The sequence below is a fragment of the Nicotiana sylvestris genome, chromosome 1 (genome assembly GCF_000393655.2).
Source record: "Nicotiana sylvestris chromosome 1, ASM39365v2, whole genome shotgun sequence".
NCBI lineage: Eukaryota > Viridiplantae > Streptophyta > Magnoliopsida > Solanales > Solanaceae > Nicotiana > Nicotiana sylvestris.
Genome location: NC_091057.1, coordinates 97,201,672 through 97,221,226, shown reverse-complemented (window position 1 = coordinate 97,221,226; position 19,555 = coordinate 97,201,672). Strand labels below are relative to the sequence as shown.

Sequence of the window (19,555 nt, the reverse complement as noted above, 5' to 3'; positions counted from 1 at the left end):
TGTCTAACAGTGAAGTGTCGGACGATGCCATCATTTTCACAGACCTTATTGAAATGATCATTTTTGTATTCACCTCCATTGTCTGTGCGAATACACTTGATCCTCCTGCCTGTTTGATTCTCCACCATCGTCTTCCATTTGAGAAAAATTCCCAGCACTTCATCTTTGTTTTTCATTGTATACACCCACACTCTTCGAGAAAAATCATCAACAAAGGTTACAAAATAGTGCTTCCCACCCAATGAAGGTGTTTTGGAAGGACCCCAAACATCAGAGTGTACATAATCCAAAATGCCTTTAGTATTATGGATCGCTGTACCAAATTTAACCCTTGTCTGTTTCCCTTTGACACAATGCTCACAAAACTCCAAGTTGCAAGCCTTTACTCCTTTTAACAATCCTTGATCTGATAGAGTTTTCAAGGATTTTCCTCCAGCATGTCCCAAGCGCATGTGCCATAGCTTGGTTGCTTCTACCTCTTTGTCGTCACTGGATGTCACTGTCGCTGTCCCAATATTTGTACTGCCACGATAGCGGTACATATTATTATTCTTCCGATTAGCCTTCATTACCACTAGTGCATCGGAGCATACTCTCATCCCTATATTTTCTGCAATGATTTTGAACCCTTTTGATTCGAGGGCTCCTACAGAGATGAGATTCTTCTTCAAATCCGGTACATATCGAACATCTGTTAATGTTCTGATCATTCCATCATGGTTCCTTAATCGTATTGAACCAATTCCATATGAGGTAAGAGGGTTGTTGTCCGCTGTGTGGATGACTCCATATTTTCCCTTTTGAAAATCCACGAACCAGTCCCTGTTGGGACACATATGATAGCTACAAGCCGAGTCCATCAACCATATGTCTGATGATGTTGATGACTCTGTTGTAACTAATGAGAAGTCTGAATCATCACAATCAGCTACATTTGAATCCATAATGGTCTTTCCATTGTTATGTTTGGCCTTATTCTTCAACTTCGGACAGTCTTTCTTCCAGTGCCCTTTTTTTCTCGACAAAAGGCACATTCATCTTTGCTGGGTCTGGATCTTGACTTGGATCTTCCCTTCTTTGTCCTCGTTTGATTTTGAGGACGACCCCTCACAAATAGTGCTTCTCCTTCTCCGCCCTTCTGTTTTTCTCGCTTTCTTTGTTCATAGCTGTACAAAGCCGAACAAACTTCTCTGAGAGAAACTTCGTCATTTCCATGGAGTAGAGTAGTTTCAAGGTGCTCGTACTCATCAGGAAGTGACGCCAACAACATCAAGGCCAAGTCACCATCATCATAAGTTGTATCCATATTTTGCAAATCTGTGACCAACTTATTGAAACTGGTGATATGTTCATTCATCGTGGTACCAGGAACATAGGTGAAGTGAAACAGTCTCTTCTTCATGTACAATTTATTTTGACTGTTTTTCTTCAAAAATTTATCCTCCAGTGCTTTCCATAATTTACTTGCAGAAGTTTCCTTTGTGTATGGATATTTCTGCTCTCTAGCAAGGTAGGATCGAATGGTACCGCAAGCAACACGGTTGATAATTCTCCAATCTTCTTCTCCAATAACATCTGGTTTCTTTTCTTCAATGGCCAGATCTAGCCCTTGTTGAAAAAGGACATCTAGAACCTCGCCTTGCCACATCCCAAAATGTCCGGACCCGTCAAAAATTTCTACCGCAAATTTCGCATTTGACACAATTCTTGTCATAAGCGAAGATGCCAATGATGACGTATTGTTGACACTTGATGTAGATTCTTCTTGTTTATTGTCTCCCATATTTGACACAAATATTATTTAATAGCTGACGACACAAATCAAGATTATTTCCTTTATGATGTAGAAGATGAGACTAAGCTGCAACTACTGAGCATACTCAGACAGAACCTTGACTCAGTTACCAAGATAAATCTTTTATGATGTGGAAGATCAGACTATGCTGCAACCACAGAACATACTTAAACAGTACCTTGGCTCTGATACCAATTGTTGCGGAAGCCAAATGCATATAGTATGAATAAGTCACAACTACTATACCAAAAATTATGACAGCCACGAAATAATAAATAAGACAATAAAGCAATAATAAAGGGAACACCAGAATTTACGAGGTTCGGCTAATTTTGCCTACTCCTCGGACACAACCAATATTTTATTCCACTCCAAAAATACAAGTGAAATAATACTAAAGAGAGAAGATACAAATGTCTTAAACAGATGAGAAGGCAAATGAGAGGTGTGTTTAAATCCTAAACATTAAGCCTTCTTTTATAGGGGAAAATCCCCCCAACTCTTCTTTTCCCACCGATGTGGGACAAAATTTCTGCCAAACTTAACAAAGACAACAGGCCAGGTCCCATCCAAAGAATAGTACCTCAGGTTCAATTTTTTTGCAGAAGTCGTCGCAACTGATATGAAAGACAGAGCAGCCAATCACAAGGTGCTTTGGTTTGAGACCTTGTCCAATTCGGAATTTACATAACTGGTTCACAATTAATTCGAAATCAATAAGCTCCTTGATTAATATATTTATACGTCCTATTCATAGGCATCCTTAAAAACTTAACGCTCTAGTTGATTTCCATAAGCCTGTACGTTCAACCTGCGGTTCCCACACTGATCCATTTATGAAAGTAGTGACAACAGTATTCAGGTGGAAAATCCTCCAACAAATCAATTGGCAAATAGTTAAATGCAAAGATACAAAGCTCTTCCACGGAAGATCTATCTTGTTCAATAGAAGTCGTCATTAATGCTACCAAATGGTTAATGTTACATTCTATATAATGGCACACCGAGCTCTGGACAGAATAACCTAATGCAAATGGCTGATATACTTGACCATGGATCCAAGATATGATCATATATAAAAAACGATCTATATTTCTAGGTCTTGGATTCAGTAGCAGAAGCCATGGCTAATGGGGAAAAACCATGATCAAGAGTAGCTTTCCATACTTCGTCAATATCAAACATCATGTTACCACACTCGTGCTCTTTCCAACCTTCCAACGCGTGTAAAATTCCTGCTATTCTCCACGCACTCATCACTCTTCTTGGCAGCCAATTCTAGAATTATAATGTGAATTACAATAATAAGGACGATCAAAACAATTAAAGAGAAATTAAGGATATTAAACAGTAGTAATATTTTCTAACCTCACAAGAGTCTGCATTTTCAAGATGTTTTGGAGTAATCATAGCTGGTGTGCTGAAGTAGATACGAGCTTTCTTTGGCGGTAATTGTGAATAAGGAATAAATAATGTTCCTTTTGGTGCTTTCAGTTGTTCATCTTCACCCAATCCATCTCCGACTAACCATATCTGCAACATAATCAAGAACCTCTTTTGATTGTTACGAATTATCAAGATTCAGGACAATATACTTTTCGTTGTATATTAGTTTGTACCTTTGAAACATTATAAGATTTCGACAGGACCAACTTAGTTGCAGCCTCAGGGGTTAGCTTTGTGTTAAGTCTCTTGTACTCTTCTTCGTCTAACGTGACAACCTGTATATACAAAACATACATTCAAAACAATCGAAATTAGGAAAAATATACCTGAATTCCTCCTTGGCACAAGGCTAAGGCAATGGAGTAAGCAACTTTGGATAATGTCCTCGAAGGACAACTTGGGAAGTTCCTTTAGGAATGGAATTTACAACAACAGCAACAGCTAGGCTACTTCCATCTACCACCTTCACTTTCAGCTGAGGATTTCTCCTTATGTAAAGTTCACCATTGCTATTCAGCCTCTCTTCCTGGAAAATTACATTTGTATAAAAGCGTAAGTATCAGCTGCTCATTTTGGTTCAGCCTACAAACCTTGATATCGGGTGAGGGGTGAATTTTCTTTAAATCTTTTTCTCCATAATAACAGTTTTGTGATAGCTTACATAAATATTTTAAGAAGCTTGCAAGAAAATTACCCGTTAAGGATGAGTATCATTAGACTTTTTAGGCATATACTTTGACTTGCCTGATTTTAGAGTCCAAGGCTCAAAACTTGTATGCCTTTCTGATCTGCTTCAATGATTGCTTCCTCCATCAAATTGTTAATAGTCTCTCTTCGCGATTTCATTAAGTACTACAACACAATCAAGAATCATGCCGAATAATCTCTGTAATAACGGATCCTGGGTTGTTAGATGTGTTAGGTGCACCACATCAAGCACTTCAGCTTCCCTCATTAGTGACTTTTCATACAATATATCTGACGACTTGTCCACTGTATCATAGATATAGTCATACATTGGCATAAAAAGCGAATAGTTTGTTCTGAACTGGGTGTGATGTAGTGAATGGTACCTATACCACCAAAACGCTGATCTTAGTGCCGAAAAAATAAACAGGATCTTCACATATGGATTATAGAATTTCAGCAATTACAAACGGCCCAATATTCTATAGGAATTTTGCATTGCTTGTTATAAAAATGTTGTTATAATTACCATATAAGTGACCTGATCGGGTAAATATTTACATACAATTAAGCTCGTTGAAATATAGGCAAGAAGACTCACGAGGGCGTATACATCAAGTACTTGAGAGGGGGAAATATAGAGAACCTCCACTTAGGAATGAGCTCAAAGTTGCAATGCCCCATGTTCATGAAATCAATATAGGTGACATAAGCACCAACTGCAGCTATAGAGACAGTCCGAGTGAATACAGTAGTGAGCAATGGTATGGCAAAGAGCGTGAAATATGATAAGTGCTCAGCAAATTGATGAATTACAGCTGCCAAATTAAATACAAGTGATGGGAATGGTAACGAGAGTAGAGAAAATGGTGGTGCAAAGCTCTGTGAAGCCAATAATAGAGAAACTCGACAGGACCAATATGAAGCAAGGCCATCGACCACGACCAACTCTAGTCCTAAAAAGGATAAGCGGTCGCTGCAAATATAATTCGGTCTAAAAGTCCAGAGTCGAATCCCATAGAGAACTAAGACTTAGCTATATCTGTTTAATATCACTAAAAAGACAAGTTTGAACAATTTTCTAAATTATAAAGATTGAGATTTATATTTCTAACTAATTAACTAGCAAATACTAGAAAACGGTAAAATTATCAACTAACGAGACAAAGGGTTGGAGACTAAATTACGGAGGTCTAGAGTTATGATTTCCCCAACTGTCGGAATTCTTCTAGCTATGTTCCCTACAATTTCGCCAATGTATTCTCTACTGATCGTGAGCACTTTAGATGTCGTAATTCTCTCTCGAGCAACTACAATAATTTACTAGACATATTCTCTCGAACTACGCTAGTTGGCTTTATCTAACTGCTCATTATGATTACGTCAAGGCTTTGTTATTTCTAAACCTGCCTTTAAACCCACTGTATTGATTTCTCACATACGTTAGGAGTGACGTTGTTCAACAACTACCTAAATATGTACTCTCTCTCGAGCAGCACATAATAAATAGGTACAATCAACCGATGGCCATTCAATCAACAATAATAAACACGTAGTTGAACAAGTAGAGAAATCCAACGGCTCAATTATATAAAAACATAACAAGAATTTATCCTACAAAAGATTCTATCAAAACCCTAGATAACAAAATAACTATTCATAATAGTATGTAAAACTACAATACTAAAAGTCATAAAGAACAATGAAAAAAATAGGAAGAGGAAGGAAAAACTCGTAGAAGAATTATCTGTCTTGCTCCTATAGTGTCTCTGCCTCCTTAGGTCGAATATGTGTAAAAATATTGGTCTCCTTCTCTCAAAATACCGTTTTTCCATGTATATATACCAAGTAGGGTTGGGCCCAAACTATTGTACCTTCTCCTACGCGAAAAAGGACAAGTTTTCAGGCCTAGATGGTCGTAGCCGCGGTCGGGGCGCGGCACGGACGCGGTATTTGGCAAGTATACTGCCTCAGCCCGCCTTAGATCCGCGGTCGCGGTTTCGACTGCGTTTTTCACCCTATTCTATTTGGAATTTGGAAAACCGTAAAACATAAAAGTTGTAGCACTTTGGGTTATCTTTCCAACCACATATTGTGGAGCCCAAATGAAGTTATTAGCAAAGAGTTCTGTGTATTTTACTAGATAGTGTGCAATATGCCTACTCGGTTCTTTGTTTTGTTTCTCTATCATCCGTTGATCCCCGAATATGATCCCGGCTTAATTCCTTGGGCTTTTACTCAGATTACAAATCTCCAAATCACTTGAATTCATTCCATAACATCTACATAGCTCGGAATCACTCCTACAAGGCATAAAATATACAATTAGTGCAAGACACTAGTGATTAAAGCTCAAACTCAATTAAAGTGCAGTAAATTTGAGTGTAATAAGCGACTAAATTACGTCATTATAGCCTATCATCAACACCCCACACTTAAATCATTGCTCGTCCTCGAGCAATCAAACTACACATTTTTATAGACACGACATTTTTAAACAATTCTCCTAACTCATCACACAAAGAGTATTCAAAATAGACTAAGCACAAAAGTGTAACATATTCACCTCAAGATTTGACTCACAAGTACCACAAATTATTCACAACTCACCCACTTACTCTAACATAGAGGTCACTAACATTACCTTTCCTTCATGAATCAAGTGCCCTCACACAACAAAAGAGAGTAGTTCCACACAATAAAATTTAAGAACACTTAGGAACTCAAGATAGAAAGAATTCACTCACTCTCAGAAATAACATTCATATGCCACAAAAGATGCACCATAAGCTTGATCGTAGTGTACTACTCCACTAATCGAGCTCATTCAATCTAGGATCAATTAGGACTTTATTTGGTTGTAATGTAGGCTACGGGACGGGTAGCAAACATTTAGATATAAGAGTGACTACACCTCCCTAAGCACTTTAATACATATACTTTAACATTCAAAACCAATACTTATGTCAAACAAAAACTCCACCTTCACATCAACGTATATTACCCAATTCTTCTTTAAGTACACTTACATCAAGAGCCACCACTTATCAAGGAATTTTTTTTACAACAATCCAACTATATTTTTTTTTTTTACAATTCAAGTGGCTCTTACGTTTTCAAAATAGTGCACCTTCTCCTTATTTAATTAGTTCCACTCAAAATCCAAACCAACCACCCCACACTTTAACTTTACAAAGTTCATAAATAATTCAAGTGCTCATGAGAGGTTACAAGGTTCAAATAGATGATTAATTCAAACAAATGAGTAAGGCTTGTAATGTGGTTGCCAAAGAAACAAGATTACAGGCTCAAAGAGGTTAACTACGATACATAACAATTAGGTAGGTAAAATATACATATCTGACTCAACAAAGAAACGCATATATCACTTCCAAGACTGAAAAAAACTACTATTTCGCTTTGCAAACATACGGGGCAAGTTCTAGACATCAAATGCAATGCACAAAATAACACCCAAACCTCACACCCACATGGCACATAACTCACTCAAGATTGGATTCATCATGATACTCTAGTCAAAGCAGTTAAACAAATTTAAAATAATACAATTTAAGGTACTTATACAAGAGTCAAAAACTGAGCCTAAGCGTCACAACCAAAGTACTCACTATTCTCAAGACATAACAAAGTCAAGAGATATTGCTTCAATTCAAAACACAACACAATGACTCTTATTCATAAAAAAAAAACTAACTATACCCAGTTCAAATAAAACCCTTAGAAAAGAACCGCGGCAAAAAGAAAAACCAAGAGGGAATTACTACACTACCTAACAAAAAAAAATCTTTTTATTTTATTTTATTTTTTCTTTAGACTTAAACCCCTCAAGAAAATTGTCTAATAAATCTATCGTCAGGAAAAGTCCAATATTTTCTATTTAAAAAAAATTATTCAATTAAACTAACACAACTAAAATAGCATAGAAAGTCACCCAGACAATCTCCTCACCCTACACTTAAAATTGTACATTGTCCAAAATGCACACCATAACTAATAAAAGGGTAAAAGAGACTCCCTCGTAGGCCAAAGGCCGAAACACTAACAGCTCAAGAGGTACTCAGACTTCTCCCAAGCTTGGTCCTTCGTGCGGGTACCTCACACTTAGTTCCAACCATTTAGTTTGTTGTTGCATCCTTCCAATACCTTTGCTTTCCAAGCTCCTATAAAAAAAATTGACACTACAAAAATAATACAATTAAAAAAAATAATAAATAAAAGAAAGCAATAAAGCTGGGTTGCCTCCCAACAGGCGTTTGATTTAACGTCGCGGCACGACATTAATCACTTTTTGCCTATACCTCGAGCTCATGAATTGAACCTCCGATTTGGCATCAAGTTTTCGGCTATGCTCCAGGGGTGGAGCAACAAATCTAATTGTCTCAAGCAACCATTGTACTATTCTACGCTTCTTGGCTTTTTGATCTGATATGTAGCCATGTCTTTCTGGCAAGAAAAATTCCAGAATGTAGGCACCTTGTTCCTCATTCCTTGACTTCTCAATCGGCTCAGATGACTCTATTTCCATATCGTCATCAAGCACAATGTAGAAAAATGTTTGGAGTGTGGACCAATGCGCTCAAACACATGAACTTCAGGACTTTCAAACATCCTCAACATCAATGATACTAGAGTCAACAAAATTTATATCCTCAATGTCCTTGGCTGACTCTAGTCTCACTTCTTCAACATTGACATTCTCAAATTGTAGTTGGCTAGGTTGTTGATGTTCTACTCTGACCTCCCCAATTAACACCTCAAATTCATGCTCTTCTTGGTAACTATCATCAATATTGGCTTGTTGAGCATTAACAGCTCCAACCACTTGACTCAATTAAGCCTCCAACTTGCTAATAGTTGCCTCTTGCCTTTCTATCTACAATTGTTTTTCATTATTTTGTTTCAGAAGACACTTTAACATCACCTTGATCTCCTTCAGGTCTGTATCTCCAGGTTCTTTGTTCCTATTAACTTCACAAGAAAAGGTAGAACCATCATAGTATGGGGTTGGGGGAAGATAAGAAATATAAGCACAACCATTAAAGTGATAATTTTTACCACCACACATATCACACACATTTTACAAATAAGATTGAGTTGATGCACATAACTCGCTCTCGGAAATATTTTGATAATTTTGATACGGGTGATTTCCTTCACAATATGTATGAGGATGAATAGTAGAATTATCTACACCTAAATTCCCATAATTCCAAGATGTCATGTTTCTCAAATCAACAGTTATAAGAAAAGTACAAAAAGAAAAAGAAAAAAAACAAAATAAAAGTTCAAACTTGAAACTTAGCAATATATAAAGCTACAACTACACCGTTAGTTCCCCGGCAACGGCACCAAAATTTTGATCATGCCCAACTCTAGTCCTAAAAAGGATAAGCAGTCGCTGCAAATATAATCCGGTCTAAAAGTCCGGAGTCGAATCCCACAGAGAACTAAAGCTTAGCTTTATCTGTTTAATATCACTAAAAATAAAAGTTTGAACAATTTTCTAAATTATAAAGATTGAGATTTATATTTCTAACTAATTAACTAGAAAATACTAGAAAACGATAAAATTATCAACTAACGAGACAAAGGGTTGGAGACTAAATTAAGGAGGTCTAGAGTTATGATTTCCCCAATTGTCGGAATTCTTCTAGCTATGTTCCCTACAATTTCGCTGATGTATTCTTTACTGATCGTGAGCACTTTAGATGTCGTAATTCTCTCTCGAGCAACTACAATAATTTACTAGACATATTCTCTCGAACTACGCTAGTTGGCTTTATCTAACCGCTCATTATGAACACGTCAAGGCTTTGTTATTTCTAAACCTGCCTTTAATCCACTGTATTGATTTCTCACATATGTTAGGAGTGACGTTGTTCAACAACTACCTAAATATGTATTCTCTCTCGAACAACACATAATAAATAGGCACAATCAATCGACAATCATTCAATCAATAATAATAAACACGTAGTTGAACAAGTAGAGAAATCCAACGGCTCAATTATTTAAAAACATAACAAGAATTAATCCTACAAAAGTTTCTATCAAAAACCTAGATAACAAATTAGATATTCATAATAGTATGTAAAACTACAATACTAAAAGTCATAACCAATAATGAAAAAAATAGGAAGAGGAAGGAAAAAATCATAGAAGATTTCTCCGCCTTGCTCCTATTATTTCTCTGCCTCCTTAGGTCGAATCTGTGTCAAAAATTGGTCTCTTTCTCTCAAAATACCGTTTTCCCATGTATATACCAAGTAGGGTCGGACCCAAACTATTATACCTTCTCCTACGCGAAAAAGGACAAGTTTTCAGGCATGGATGGCCGCGGCCGCAGTCGGGCGCCACACGAACACGGTATTTGGCAAGTATATTGCCTCAGCCCGCCTCAGGTCTGCGGTCGCGGTTTTGACCGCATTTTTCACCCTGTTACGTTTAGAATTTGGAAAAACATAAAACATGAAAGTTGTAGCCCTTTGAGTTACTTTCAAACCATATATTATGAGCCCAAATGGAGTTCTGAACAAAGAGTTATATGCATTTTACTAGATATTGTGCAATATGCCTACTCGATTCTTCGTTTTATTGCTTTATCATCCGTTGATCTCCGAATATGATTCTGGCTTAATTCCTTGGGCTTTTACTCAGACTGCAAAGCTCCAAATCACTTGAATTCATTCCATAACATCTACATAGCTCGGAATCACTCCTACATGGCATAAAATATACAATTAGTGCAAGACACTAGCGATTAAAGCTCAAACTCAATTAAAGTGCAGTAAATTTGAGTGTAATAAGAAATACGTAATTATAGCCTATCATCAACACCCCACACTTAAACCATTGCTCGTCCTCGAGCAATCAAACTACACTTTTTTTATAGACATGACCTTTTTAAACAATTCTCCTAACTCATCACACCAAGAGTATTTAAAATAGACTAAGCACAAAAGCGTAACATATTCACCTCAAGATTTGACTCACAAGTACCATGCATTATTCACAACTCATCCACTTACTCTAACATAGAGGTCACTGGTATTACCTTTCCTTCATGAATCAAGTGCCCTCACACAACAAAAGAGAGTAGTTCCACACAATAAAATTTAAGAACACTTAGGAACTCAAGATAGAAAGAATTCACTCACTCTCAGAAATAACATTCATATGCCACAAAGAGATGCACCATAAGCTTGACCGTAGTGTACTACTCCACTAATCGAGCTCATTCAATCTAGGATCAATTAGGACTTTATTTGGTAGTAACGTAGGCTACGGGACGGGTATCAAACATTAAGATATAAGAGTGACTACACCTCCCTAAACACTTTAATACATATACTTTAACATTCAAACCCAATACTTATGTCAAACCAAAACTTCACCTTCACATCAACGTATATTACCCCATTCTTCTTTAAGCACACTTACATCAAGAGCCACCACTTATCAAGGAATTTTCTTTACAACAATCCAACTATATTTTATTTTCAATTCAAGTGACTCTTACTTTTTCAAAACAGTGCACCTTTCTGCTTATTTAATTAGTTCCACTCAAAAGCCAAACCAACCACCCCACACTTTAACTTTTACAAAGTTCATAAACAATTCAAGTGCTCATGAGAGGTTACATGATTCAAATAGAGGATTAATTCAAACAAATGGGTAAGGTTTGTAATGCGGTTGCCAAAGAAACAATATTACACGCTCAAAGGGGTTAACTACGATACATAATATTTAGGTGGGTAAAATATACATATCTGACTCAACAAATAAACACCTATATCACTTTCAAAACTGAACAAAACTATTATTTCGCATTGAAAACACACGGGGCAAACTCTAGGCATCAAATACAATGCACAAAATAACACCCAAACCTCACACCCATATGGCACATAACTCACTCAGGATTGGATTCATCATGACACTCTATTCAAAGCAGTTAAACAAATTTAAAATCATACAATTTAAGGTACTTATACAAGAGTCAAAAACTGAGCCTAAGCGTCACAACTAGAGTACTCACTATTCTCAAGGCATAACAAAGTCAAGAGATATTGCTTCAATTCAAAACACAACACAATGACTCTTATTCATAAAAAACTAACTATACCCGATTCAAATAAAACTCTAGGAAAAGAACCGGGGCACAAAGAAAAACCAAGGGGGAATTGCTACACTACCTAACTAAAGAAAATCTTTTTATTTTATTTTATTTTTTCTTTAGACTTAAACCCCTCAAGAAACTTTTCTAATAAATCTATCGTCAGGAAAAATCCAATATTTTCTATTTAAAAAAAAATTATTCAATTAAACTAACACAACTAAAATAGCATAGAAAGTCACTCAGACAATCTCCTCACCCTACACTTAAAATTGTGCATTGTCCCCAATGCACACCATAACTAATAAAAGGGTAAAAGAGACTCCCTGGTAGGTCAAAGGCCGAAGCACTAACAGCTCATGGGGTACTCAGACTTCGCTCAAGCTTGGTCCTTCGTGTGGGTACCTCACACTTAGTTCCAACCATTTGGTTTGTTGTTGCATCCTTCCAATACCTTTGCTTTTCATGCTCCTAGAAAATAAAAAATTGACACTACAAAAATAATACAATTAAAAAAAATAATAATAAATAAAAAAATTAATAAAACTGGGTTGCCTCCCAACAAGCGCTTGATTTAACGTCGCGGCACGATGCGAATCACTTTTTGCCTCCACCTCGAGCTTATGAATTGAACCCCCAATTTGGCATCAGGTTTTTGGCTATGCTCCAGGGGTGGAGGAACAAATCTAATTGGCCCAAGCAAACATTGTACTATTCTACACTTCTTGGCTTTTTGATGAGATATGTAGTCCTGTCTAAATTCCAGAATGTAGGCACCTTGTTCCTCATTCCTTGACTTCTTAATCGGCTAGGATGACTTTATTTTCATATTGTCATCCAAGCACAATGTAGAAAAATGTTTGGAGTGTGGACTAATGCGCTCAAACACATGAACTTCAGGACTTTCAACATCCTCAACATCAATGATACTAGAGTCAACAAAATTTATATCTTCAATGTCCTTGGCTGAATCTAGTCTCACTTCTTCAACATTGACATCCTCAAATTGTAGTTGGCTAGGTTGTTGATGTTCTACTCTGACCTCCCCAATTAACACCTCAAATCCATGCTCTTCTTGGCTACTATCATCAATAATGGCTTGTTGAGCATTAGCAGCTCCAACCACTTGACTCAATTGAGCCTCCAACTTGCGAATAGTTGCTTCTTGCCTTTCTATCTAAAATTATTTTTCATTATTTTGTTTCAGAAGACACATTAACATCTCCTTGATCTCCTTCAGGTCTGCATCCCCAGGTTCTTTGTTCCTATTAACTTTATAAGAAAAGGTAGAACCATCATAGTAAGGGGTTGGGGGAAGATAAGAAATATAAGCACAACCATTAAAGTGATCATTTTTACCACCACACACATCAGACACATTCCACAAATAAGATTGAGTTAATGCACATAACTCGCTCTCGAGAATATTTTGATAATTTTGATACGGGTGGTTTCCTTCACAATATGTATGAGGATGAATAGTAGAATTATCTACACCTAAATTCCCATAATTCCAAGATGTCATGTTTCTCAAATCAACAGTTATAAGAAAAATACAAAAAAAAAGATAAAAACAAAATAAAAGTTCAAACTTGAAACCTAGCAATATATAAAGCTACAACTACACCGTTAGTTCCCCGGAAACGGCGCCAAAATTTTGATCACGCCCAACTCTAGTCCTAAAAAGGATAAGCAGTCACTGCAAATAATATCCGGTCTAAAAGTCCGGAGTCGAATCCCACAGAGAACTAAGGCTTAGCTATATCTGTTTAATATCACTAAAAAGACAAGTTTGAACAATTTTCTAAATTATAAAGATTGAGATTTATATTTCTAACTAATTAACTAGAAAATACTAGAAATCGGTAAAATTATCAACTAACGAGACAAAGGTTTGGAGACTAAATTAAGGAGGTCTAAAGTTATGATTTTCCCAATTGTCGGAATTCTTCTAGCTATGTTTCCTACAATTTCGCCAATGTATTCTCTTCTGATCGTGAGCACTTTAGATGTCGTAATTCTCTCTCGAGCAACTACAACAATTTACTAGACATATTCTCTCAAACTATGCTAGTTGGCTTTAACTAACCTCTTATTATGACCACGTCAAGGCTTTGTTATTTCTAAACCTTCGTTTAAACCCACTGTATCAATTTCTCATATACGTTAGGAGTGACGTTGTTCAACAACTACCTAAATATATACTCTCTCTTGAGCAACACATAATAAATAGGCACAATCAATCGATAGCCATTCAATCAACAATAATAAACACGTAGTTGAACAAATAGAGATATCCAACGACTCAATTATATAAAAACATAACAAGAATTTATCCTACAAAAGATTCTATCAAAACCCTAGATAACAAATTAGTTATTCATAATAGTATGTAAAACTACAATACTAAAAGTCATAACCAACAATGAAAAAAATAGGAAGAGGAAGGAAAAACTCGTAGAAGAATTGTCCGCCTTGCTCCTATTGTGTCTCTGCCTCCTTAGGTCGAATCTGTGTCAAAAATTGGTCTCCTTCTCTCAAAATACCATTTTTTCATGTATATATACCAAGTAGGGTAGGGCCCAAACTATTATACCTTCTTCTACGCGAAAAAGGACAAGTTTTCAAGCCTGGATGGCCACAGGCGCGGTCGGGGCGCGGCATGGACGCGGTATTTGGCAAGTATACTGCCTCAGCCCGCCTCAGGTCCGTGGCCGCAATTTTGACCGCATTTTTTACCCTGTTCCGTTTGTAATTTGGAAAAACGTAAAACATGAAAGCTTAGCCCTTTGAGTTAGCTTTCCAACCATATATTGTGGGCCTAAATGGAGTTCTGCGCAAAGAGTTATGTGCATTTTACTAGACAGTGGACAATATGCCTACTCGATTCTTCATTTTGTTGCTTTATCATCCGTTGTTCCCCGAATACGATCCCAGCTTAATTTCTTGGGCTTTTACTCAGACTTCAAAGCTCCAAATCACTTGAATTCATTCCATAACATCTACATAGCTCGGAATCACTCCTACAAGGCATAAAACACACAACTAGTGAAAGAAACTAGCGATTAAAGCTCAAACTCAATTAAAGTGCAGTAAATTTGAGTGTAATAAGCGACTAAAATACGTAATTATAGCCTATCATCAGCCATAATAATGATGCCATCAGTCCTCCACAAAGGCATGTGATGAGCTTGTTCCAGCAACAGGTATCTGATATAGTATATCAGTCCATTAAATATGATATGATCATCCCTATAAAATCATATATTCTACCTTAAATTAGGTGCCATTACGGCTTATAGTGGAAATTGGGTTGCGACAATAGACCAGAACATAGATAAGTTTGGCACAAAATTATCATTTTTATAATGAACTACATAATACACTATCCTAAAACTATAACCTGATATTTTAATATCAAATACTAATAGCACAATTACTAGCCACTATAATTTGTCAAATTGTAATAATATTACAATAAGACAAGAGGGGTTGTTCTGATGGTAAGCAACCTCCACTTCCAACCAAGAGGTTGTGAGTTCGAGTCTACCCAAGAGCAAGGTGGGAAGTTCTTGGAGGGAAGGATGCCGAGGGTCTATTTGGAAACAGCCTCTCTACCCCAGGGTAGGGGTAAGGTCTGCGTACACACTACCCTCCCCAGACCCCACTAAGTGGGATTATACTGGGTTGTTATTGTTTTTGTTGTAATAATATTACAATATCCATCTGTCCAACAGAAAATGATAGTAATTAGCTATAAATATTGTGTGGGATAACCACTTTATAAAGTGGTATTTACTTTTTATTCAGCACTTTTAATACTAAGCAAAAGTAGCCATTAGTCTATTAAAATTAATATGAAAAGATGATGTTACCCTTTCTTCTATCTCTTTTCTATCCATGTTATACCAATGTAAAGAACATACAGGATTGTTTTTATCTTGAACAAAGTAAAAGTTTTGCCTTCCAGTCTCTAGTATCCATGAAGTTTAATAATTTCAAGTATTTGAGTGCTTGGAACACGACATCACTGACGTCCCAATAATCTTCCTCAAAAGTGTCTCGTATTTCCAATTTGAAATTCTCCAGATTACGCAATCTTGCAATATTTTGATATAACCCTTTGATTGGCAATTCGATGAGAATATGCAAAGTAATTTTTATCTTTAGGTTGTTTTCTCTTGAATAAAGTAGAGATTTTGCTGCCATTTAATAGTTTGATGTTCAAAAATTAAGGACATTTGATCCTTAACTTAGAGTTACAAGCACAGAAATTAAGGACAGGTAGTCCTTAACTTAGAGTTAAAAGCACATAAGTTAAGGACAGGTAGTCCTAAACTTAGAGTTATAGGTTCAAAAGTTAAGGACATGTAGTCATGAACTTAGAGTTACAAGCTCAAAAACTAAGGACAGGTAGTCCTTAACTTAGACTTACAAGCTCATAAATTAAGGATAGCTAGTCATGAACATAAAATAACAAGCTCATAAGTTAAGAATACTTGGTCCGAAAACTTAGAGTTGGAAGTTCAAAAAATAAGGACACTTGATCCTTAACTTAGAGTTACAAGCACAGAAATTAAGGACGGGTAGTCCTGAACTTCGAGTTCCAAGCAAAATTTAAGAACATGTAGTCCTGAACTTAAAGTTATAAGTTCAAAGGTTAAGGACAAGTAGTCCTAAACTTAGACTTACAAGCTCATAAATTAAGGACAACTAGTCCTGAACTTACAGTAACAAGCTCATAAATTAAGGATACTTGGTCCTGAACTTTATGAGCAGAAGGGTATTTTCGTCCGGACGGGTAAAGTTTATTAAAGCAGTGGCTAAAGACTAAAGATATTTTAAACAGTGGCTTAAAAGTAAATACATGTCTTATGCATTTCCCCCGAATTAGCTAGTGGTTAGTTGGGTCATAAAAGATGGTGGACTTTTTTATAAAATATAAAAGTTTGGTATTATTATTGAAATTGTTAAAAAATCCAACAGTGATATTTTGTGGGCATTTGCATCTATACCCATTTTAACTTGTGCCCGCTTTGTAAAAAATATTGCAAGCGTACTCGCTTTTTCGTATAACTTCAGCATATGGGGCTGAAGTAGCAAAGGCAATCACGCAAAACTTCAGCATTCTAATAGACGAGCCTAAAGTAGCAAGTGTGCTGAAGTTTTTGTTTGTAATTGATGAACTTAAGCATAGTAGCTAAAGTTTTGTTCTCTATTTCCATTGCTGAAGTTTTTGTTTTTGTAACTGGCGAACTTCAGCTCTAGAGCTGAAGTTTTTGTTTGGTAACCGGCGAACTTCAACTCTAGAGCTGAATTTTTTGTTTTGTAACTGGCGAACTTCAGCTCTAGAGCTGAAGTTTTTGTTTTGTAACTGGCGAACTTCAGCTCTAGAGCTGAAGTTTTTGTTTTGTAACTGGCGAACTTCAGCTCTAGAGCTGAAGTTTTTGTTTTGTAATGGCGAACTTCAGCTCTAGAGCTGAAGTTATTTAGTTCATTTAGCCATATGGGTCGGATCCAATGTTGCTAGGTATGCACCACTCCCACAAGGTGCCATTCTTACTCTGTTATACATGTCAATCAAACTACAAGTTGATCTTAGCTAAAGTTTCTGCAACAAAGACACCTCTTTCTGGATATGCCAATCTTTCTGTTATGTAAATATGCCCCACTGTAACTTTCAGTTATGTTTCTTATAGTGTAGTCAATAGTAGTGGCTGAAACAGCCCTAGTATGAGACCGAAGTAGTTGGTTCTTAAATGTAAATGCATATTGACAAAATTTAATGGCTACAAACTTTAACCAGCAGAATTGAAAGTTACTATCCATATTTATGGCAATCATCCCATGAACTAAAGTTCCATAGCAGCACCAACAGCAACAGAAGAAAGAAGAAGAAGAAGAAGAAGAAGAAGAAGAAGAAGAAGAAGAAGAAGAAGAAGAAGAAGAAGAAAACGAAGGAGGAGAAGGATGAGGAGAAAGGGGGCTGAAGTTATTTAAAAAGTGGGTACAAGTTAAAAGGTTTTTAAAAAATGGGTATAAGTTAAATGGGGGGGAGGGGACCAAATAGGGCGCCCCGTGCAATTTTTACGATATTTTGGGCAAAAACAGGTCTAGATCTAGTTTTAGGATATAGGAATTTTATTTTCAAAATCTTCCAAAACATAGATAAAATCTATAAACAAACATGTTTTGCCAAAAAAAAATTACAAAAAAACTTGGCAAAATCTATGGCCAAACGGGGGATATTATTTGCTTTGGGTCAAGCCTGCATGGTTTTTCCCAAAAGACCTCACACTATTAAAAGTATTCATCTCCTTAGCTTATTTTTCTTTTCTACTTTCTACGTGGGACTTTATTCACACACACCCAATAATATCTCCATTAAGCTAAGTTACACATGACCTATCATCATTTACGGCCTAATTTGGAGATTTATTGTGTACAGCCCACATGATCCGGGTATTTATGACCACCAAAGCTACATGTAATGATAGTAAATTGGCCCATAGACGGGAAAAGGCACTAAGCCGGCCCTACGCTATCACTTCGCCATCTATATATTCGTCCTGCCAAACCATTGGCTTTGATACTAGTTGTTGGCCAAAACGACCCAAAGATACTCTTGACATGTTGTGAAGTGATACTGTCTGTTTTAGGCCAAGCTAACACGTTTTTTCCCAAAAGATTTTATTTTTTACTTTTCATTATGAGACTTTATTTACACACTTTCAACATTTATTTGTGTATTTCTAGTGTTATGAAGAAGTTCCGTGGTAAATTATTGATTTTCGATTTAAATCCTTTTTTACCTTAATTAGAGAAGAGGAAAAAAGATTTGCTGATGGTGACCACTTTTCACGACCCCAAATACCGGTCGTGATGGCGCCTATCATAGTACTAGGCAAGCCGAAAACCCCTATTCCACAACTGATTTATCAACAGCATTAAACCATTTCTCTAACCTTTGTTTTCGAGATAGAATTCTTTCTAAGCATAATAATAATAGAAGTACCCGGAAAACTAAATGACAAATACGACACGACCCCAATAATCCAGTGTCACGAGTCTAGAGCCTCTAATACTTATCAGAATATCTAATACATCAAGTCTAGGAATGCGGAAAAAATAAAAGATAGAAGGGAAGAATCAGGGTTGCGGACGCCATGCAGTTACCTCGATCCTCCCAGCAAGTACTAGATAATAGCAAAAGCTCTCACTCCGCCCCTCGGGCACCTGGATCTGCACACAAGGTGCATGGAGTAATGTGAGTACGCCAACTCAGTAAGTAACTAAAGTAAATAAAGACTGAAAATAGTGACGAGCAGTTAAAACATAATATCTGAAAATATCAACAAGGTAATAGCTCAGCTTTGTAATTTAAAACCAGTTTCGTCTCAAAGATATACACTTTCAGCTTAAGTTTGAAATCATATACTTAGCAATATTTTTCCAAAAGAGGCTATGTTTGAAAGAAGAGTGAAACGGTG

At 36.5% G+C, this 19,555-nt stretch overlaps 1 pseudogene; it reads right to left on the bottom strand.

Annotated features, from left to right (window-relative positions):
• Nucleotides 1–2,829: 2,829 nt before the first annotated feature.
• The window catches only part of LOC104235958 (very-long-chain aldehyde decarbonylase CER1-like), a 28,706-nt pseudogene continuing 11,980 nt past the window's right edge, over nucleotides 2,830–19,555 (bottom strand).